This window comes from Bombina bombina, chromosome 5 (assembly GCF_027579735.1).
Source record: "Bombina bombina isolate aBomBom1 chromosome 5, aBomBom1.pri, whole genome shotgun sequence".
Classification (NCBI taxonomy): domain Eukaryota; kingdom Metazoa; phylum Chordata; class Amphibia; order Anura; family Bombinatoridae; genus Bombina; species Bombina bombina.
This window is the reverse complement of record NC_069503.1, coordinates 403228922-403236636: the sequence shown is the minus strand read 5'-3', so window position 1 is coordinate 403236636 and position 7715 is coordinate 403228922.

The following is a 7715-nucleotide window of genomic DNA, read 5'->3' as shown; positions in this document are numbered from 1 at the left end:
CAGAGTTGCTTACGGAAGCGGCCAGCTTCAAAAACGTGCTCGTGCACGATTCCCCCATAGGAAACAATGGGGCTGTTTGAGCTGAAAAAAAACCTAACACCTGCAAAAAAGCCGCGTTCAGCTCCTAACGCAGCCCCATTGTTTGCTATGGGGAAACACTTCCTACGTCTGCACCTAACACTCTAACATGTACCCCGAGTCTAAACACCCCTAACCTTATACTTATTAACCCCTATTCTGCCGCCCCCGCTATCGCTGACCCCTGTATATTATTTTTAACCCCTAATCTGCCGCTCCGTAAACCGCCGCTACTTACATTATCCCTATGTACCCCTAATCTGCTGCCCCTAACACCGCCGACCCCTATATTATATTTATTAACCCCTAATCTGCCCCCCACAACGTCGCCTCCACCTGCCTACACTTATTAACCCCTAATCTGCCGAGCGGACCGCACCGCTATTATTATAAAGTTATTAACCCCTAATCCGCCTCACTAACCCTATAATAAATAGTATTAACCCCTAATCTGCCCTCCCTAACATCACCGACACCTAACTTCAATTATTAACCCCTAATCTGCCGACTGGAGCTCACCGCTATTCTAATAAATGTATTAACCCCTAAAGCTAAGTCTAACCCTAACACCCCCCTAATTTAAATATAATTTTAATCTAACGAAATTAATTAACTCTTCTTAAATAAATTATTCCTATTTAAAGCTAAATACTTACCTGTAAAATAAATCCTAATATAGCTACAATATAAATTACAATTATATTATAGCTATTTTAGGATTAATATTTATTTTACAGGTAACTTTGTATTTATTTTAACCAGGTACAATAGCTATTAAATAGTTAAGAACTATTTAATAGCTAAAATAGTTAAAATAATTACAAATTTACTTGTAAAATAAATCCTAACCTAAGTTACAATTAAACCTAACACTACACTATCAATAAATAAATTAAATAAAATACCTATAATTATCTACAATTAAACCTAACACTACACTATCAATAAATAAATGAAATACAATTCCTACAAATAAATACAGTTAAATAAACTAACTAAAGTACAAAAAATAAAAAAGAACTAAGTTCCAAAAAATAAAAAAATATTTACAAACATTAGAAAAATATTACAACAATTTTAAACTAATTACACCTACTCTAAGCCCCCTAATAAAATAACAAAGCCCCCAAAAATAAAAAAATGCCCTACCCTATTCTAAATTACTAAAGTTCAAAGCTCTTTTACCTTACCAGCCCTTAACAGGGCCCTTTGCGGGGCATGCCCCAAGAAGTTCAGCTCTTTTGCCTGTAAAAAAAAACATACAATACCCCCCCCAACATTACAACCCACCACCCACATACCCCTAATCTAACCCAAACCCCCCTTAAATAAACCTAACACTAAGCCCCTGAAGATCTTCCTACCTTATCTTCACCATACCAGGTTCACCGATCGATCCAGAAGAGCTCCTCCGATGTCCTGATCCAAGCCCAAGCGGGGGGCTGAAGAGGTCCATGATCCGGCTGAAGTCATCATCCAAGCGGGAGCTGAAGAGGTCCATGATCAGGCTGAAGTCTTCATCCAAGCGGGAGCTGAAGAGGTCCATGATCCGGATGAAGTCTTCTATCAACGGCATCTTCAATCTTCTTTCTTCGGGAGCCATCATCTTCCATCCGACGCGGAACATCCTCTTCTCCCGACGCCTACTCGCCTACTCTCCTTCATTAGAACTTGATTCTGATTGGCTGATTCCATCAGCCAATCAGAATATTCCTACCTTAATTCCGATTGGCTGATAGAATCCTATCAGCCAATCGGAAATCGAGGGACGCCATCTTGGATGACGTAATTTAAAGGAACCGTCATTCGGCGAGTAGGCATCGGGAGAAGAGGATGTTCCGCGTAGGATGGAAGATGATGGCTCCCGAAGAAAGAAGATTGAAGATGCCGTTGATAGAAGACTTCATCCGGATCATGGACCTCTTCAGCTCCCGCTTGGATGAAGATTTCAGCCGGATCATGGACCTCTTCAGCTCCCGCTTGAATGATGACTTCAGCTGGATCATGGACCTCTTCAGCCCCCCGCTTGGGCTTGGATCAGGACATCGGAGGAGCTCTTCTGGATCGATCGGTGAACCTGGTATGGTGAAGATAAGGTAGGAAGATCTTCAGGTGCTTAGTGTTAGGTTTATTTAAGGGGGGTTTGGGTTAGATTAGGGGTATGTGGGTGGTGGGTTGTAATGTTGAGGGGGGGTATTGTATGTTTTTTTTTACAGGCAAAAGAGATGAACTTCTTGGGGCATGCCCCGCAAAGGACCCTGTTCAGGGCTGGTAAGGTAAAAGAGCTTTGAACTTTAGTAATTTAGAATAGGGTAGGGCATTTTTTTATTTTGGGGGTCTTTGTTATTTTATTAGGGGGCTTAGAGTAGGTGTAATTAGTTTAAAATTGTTGTAATATTTTTCTAATGTTTGTAAATATTTTTTTATTTTTTGTAACTTAGTTCTTTTTTATTTTTTGTACTTTAGTTAGTTTATTTCATTGTATTTATTTGTAGGAATTGTATTTAATTTATTTTTTGATAGTGTAGTGTTAGGTTTAATTGTAACTTAGGTTAGGATTTATTTTACAGGTAAATTTGTAATTATTTTAACTATTTTAGCTATTAAATAGTTCTTAACTATTTAATAGCTATTGTACCTGGTTAAAATAAATACAAAGTTACCTGTAAAATAAATATTAATCCTAAAATAGCTATAATATAATTATAATTTATATTGTAGCTATATTAGGATTTATTTTACAGGTAAGTATTTAGCTTTAAATAGGAATAATTTATTTAAGAAGAGTTAATTAATTTCGTTATATTAAAATTATATTTAACTTAGGGGGGTGTTAGTGTTAGGGTTAGACTTAGCTTTAGGGGTTAATCCATTTATTACAGTAGCGACGAGATTCGGTCGGCAGATTAGGGGTTAATAATTGAAGTTAGGTGTCGGCGATGTTAGGGAGGGCAGATTAGGGGTTAATACTATTTATTATAGGGTTATTGAGGCGGGAATGAGGCGGATTAGGGGTTAATAACTTTATTATAGTAGCGGTGCGGTCCGCTCGGCAGATTAGGGGTTAATTATTGTAGGTAGCTGGCGGCGACATTGTGGGGGGCAGGTTAGGGGTTAATAAATATAATATAGGGGTCGGCGGTGTTAGGGGCAGCAGATTAGGGGTACATAAGTATAACGTAGGTAGCGGTCGGCAGATTAGGGGTTAATTATTGTAGGTAGCTGGCGGCGACGTTGTGGGGGGCAGGTTAGGGGCTAGTAAATATAATATAGGGGTCGGCGGTGTTAGGGGCAGCAGATTAGGGGTACATAAGTATAACGTAGGTGGCGGTCGGCAGATTAGGGGTTAATTATTGTAGGTAGCTGGCGACGACGTTGTGGGGGGCAGGTTAGGGGTTAATAAATATAATATAGGGGTCGGCGGTGTTAGGGGCAGCAGATTAGGGGTACATAAGTATAACGTAGGTGGCGGTCGGCAGATTAGGGGTTAAAAAAATTGAATCGAGTGGCGGCGATGTGGGGCTCAGTTTAGGGGTACATAGGTAGTTTATGGGTGTTAGTGTACTTTAGAGTACAGTAGTTAAGAGCTTTATGAACCAGCGTTAGCCCAGAAAGCTCTTAACTACTGACTTTTTTCTGCGGCTGGAGTTTTGTTGTTAGAATTCTAACGCTCACTTCAGCCACGACTCTAAATACCGGAGTTAGAAAGATCCCATTGAAAATATAGGATACGCAATTGACGTAAGGGGATCTGTGGTATGGAAAAGTCGCGGCTGAAAAGTGAGCGTTAGACCCTTTTTGAATGACTCCAAATACCGGCGGTAGCCTAAAACCAGCGTTAGGAGCCTCTAACGCTGGTTTTCACGGCTACCGCCAAACTCCAAATCTAGGCCTATAAATTTAAAGTAGAAATATAGGTTCATTCTTTAATATTGGTGTGGTGGCCAAGTGGTTTGAGGTAAGAACTCCAACATATGTACTACACAAACTAAACAAGAGTTTCAATCCCTCATAGGACCTGAGAAATATTATATATTGAGTCATATTTCAATCTTAAAAAGAGTAGTATATAGGAAAGGGCACTCTAAATAGAGCTAATACATTATGGAGATTTTTTAAAATATATATTTTAAAAAAATGTAAATAGAAATCTATTATATGACACCAGATAAGATTTTGTACAGAATAAAAATTTATTTTATTTTAGTAAAAACAAAATAATTTTTTTTAAAACATGTGAGTTTGAAATTCTTATGTACAAATGAATCTTATAGGTTGGCCAATCTTGTAATCTAAATAATCTTCAATTGATCTAATCTTGATTTCTTGCATATCAGTATCAATAGTATCAATATTTAACAGATTTCAATACAGCAATATTTGACACATTTCAAGTAATTTTTGAAAAAGCAGTTTTAAAAACCCACAGTTATATGATAGGCTGTTGATCTAATCAGGAGTTTAGGACTATATACCGGAATTAAAATTGTATAAACACAATTGCAATTTTCAAATGAAGTTTATAGAGTATGTATAAAAAAGTATTTTTTTTTCTAAAATCTGATTAAAAGTCCATCTTGACGTAACCCTTAGGTAATACCCAATATGAGAGTCTATGATGTTTATAAGAAAATTTCTTGGCTGCAGCCTAAGTTTATAGAAGATATTTTTTGTAAGGTGCTATGTACCTATATTAAAATGCGGTAAGGTAAGCAGGTGTATAGATCTAACCTTATTATCCTTGCTGAGAGACATTTTGCAACCAGCTTTTCTTCCATGATCTTTAAGTAGTGGGCTGAGGGGGCTGAGTCTTTGTATATTATGTTGCGGATAAGGGACTTCCGCACTTCTACTGTTATTTCCAATAGTAGGTATCCTGTAGGAATTCAGATAGTCCGTAATAAAGAGTAGATAGATCAGTTCACTTCTACAGATGCCGGTCCTGGAGCATTTTTGGAAGCGTTTTTGGCAGCGTTTGGTGGCAGCGTGTTCTTAGCTTTCTCAGTCGGGTTATGCTTTCTCTGCTCTGTGGCTCCTGTGTGAGCCAGGTGTTAGGTATAAAGGATCAGTGCAACATGTTTCAGCTTTGATAACCAGTCTATTTGATCAGTGCAATGCATTTCAGCTGTGATAACCAGCCTTTTTGATCAGTACAATGCGTTTCAGCTGTGATAACCATAATTTGGAAGATTGTCCATGTGCTGCAATTACCTGTTTGGAGTTGCAGGGTCACACCCTAAACAGATTGTTTCTTTTTCTGGCCTGTTTGTTTACTCAGAAAAAGGCTGGTTATCATAGCTGAAACGCGTTGCACTGATCAAAAAGGCTGGTTATCGCAGCTGAATTGCATTGCACTGATCAAAAAGGCTGGTTATCACAGCTGAAACATGTTGCACTGATCCTTCATCCCTAACACCTGGCTCACACAGGAGCCGCAGAACAGAGGAATCATAAGCAGACTGAGTAAGCTAAGAACACGCTGCCACCAAACGCTGCCAAAAACACTTCCAAAAAAACTCTCCAGGACCGGTATCTGTAGAAGTGAACTGATCCATCTACTCTTTATTACGGACAATCCGAATTCCTACAGGATACCTACTATTGGAAAAACCAGTAGAAGTGCAGAAGTCCCTTACCCGCAACATAATATACAAAGACACAGCCCCCATAAGATATAGGAGGCGGATTTGTGTATCACACCACTTAAAGATCACGGACGAAAAGCTGGTTGCAAAAACGTCACTCAGCAAGAATAATAAGGTTAGATCTACACACCTGCTTACCTTACCGCATTTGATATAGGTAAATAGCACCTTAAAAAAAATATCTTCTATAAACTTAGGCTGCAGCCAAGAAAATTTCTTATAAACATTATAGACTCTAATATTGGGTATTACCTAAGGGTTACCTCAAGATGGACTTTTAATCATGTTTTGGAAAAAAATTACTTTTTTATACATACTCTATAAACTTCATTTGAAAACTGCAATTGTGTTTATACAATTTTAATTAAGGTATATAGTCCTAAACTCCTGATTAGATCAACAGCCTATCATTTAACTGTGGGTTTTATTATTGATACTGATACGCAAGAACTCAAGATTAGATCAATTGAAGATTATTTAGATTACAAGGTTGGCCAACTTATCAGATTCATTTGTACATAAGAATTTCAAACTCACATGTTTTAAAAAAACTTTTTTGTTTTTACTAAAATAAAATAAATCTTTATTCTGTACTAAATCTTATCTGGTGTCATATAATATATTTCTATTTACATTTTTTTAAAATATATATTTTATATATATATTCATATTTTTCATATTTAAAAAAATCTCCATAATGTATTAGCTCTATTTATAGCGCCCTTTCCTATAAACTACCTGTTTTACAATTCCCCCTGAGAAGCATAGAGGAAGCTTCTAATAGTGAAAGGAGCTTATACCCACTAGCGCAAAATCTATATATATTTTGACATATGTTCATATTTCAATCTTACAAAAGATTAAAAAATACAAGCATAACATATAAGAGGAACAGTGACAAAGTGGTTAAGGAGACAGATATTTACTAGATGAATGGCCATAAGGACAGGGGTTCGAACCCCTAGTAGAATAACCATGAATAAACTCATAAAATCATATGAAAAAAATATTATATTTTTTTGGACATAATTGCAAATTTAATTTACATAAGGAAATATAGATAACCATCTCTACAACGACTCAATACCTTCAATAGGTAAAACAGACAAGGCCGGATACTATACAGAAAGGAAATTCACTAACAAGCCAATACAGGGTTAAAGGGACATTAAACCCAAATGTTTTCTTTCATGATTCAGATAGAAAATATCATTTTAAACAACTTTCTAATTTACTTCTGTTATCTAATTTGCTTCATTCTCTTGATATTCCTTCCTGAAAAGCATATCTAGATAGGCTCAGTAGCTTCTGATTGGTGGCTGCACATATGTGCCTCATGTGATTGGCTTACCCATGTGCATTGCTATTTCTTTACCAAAGGATATCTAAATAATGAAGCAAATTAGATAATAGAAGTCAATTGGAATATTTTTTAAAATTGTATTCTGTGTCTGAATCATGAAAGAAAAAATTTGGGTTTAATGTCCCTTTAAGTGTACAAATTGTACATAAGGTAACCTTTAGAGACAATCAGGTACTCTTGATAAAGGCTTTTGAAGCTGAAATGCGTAGACGTACCCTGATTGTGTCACTTTCTGAATCTCCCGGTCAAGCTCTCACAGCTGACTGAACTGATGCCGGTAAAGATTTCATCTTGAGGAACCGAGAGGAAGTACTCAGCACTACTTCAGAATCAGGCTCACAATGGAGACACTGTGTGACTTCATTCACTTGTACAGATACTCACTCCAAGATTCAGCAACATGATCATGCAGCTATATTAGCTGATAGGCTGACACACAGGACATTAAATCACTTCAAACACCACTTACCCAGTGGTGATAAGGTATTTTAATATCATTTTTGGAATAATATTTTCACTGCTTAAAGGACACTATCCTATGTATATACACTACCCTTGGAGAATATAATTATCTACCACCACTGACTTTGTCCCTTATTTCCTTGGGAATTAAAACAGATAAACAGCAC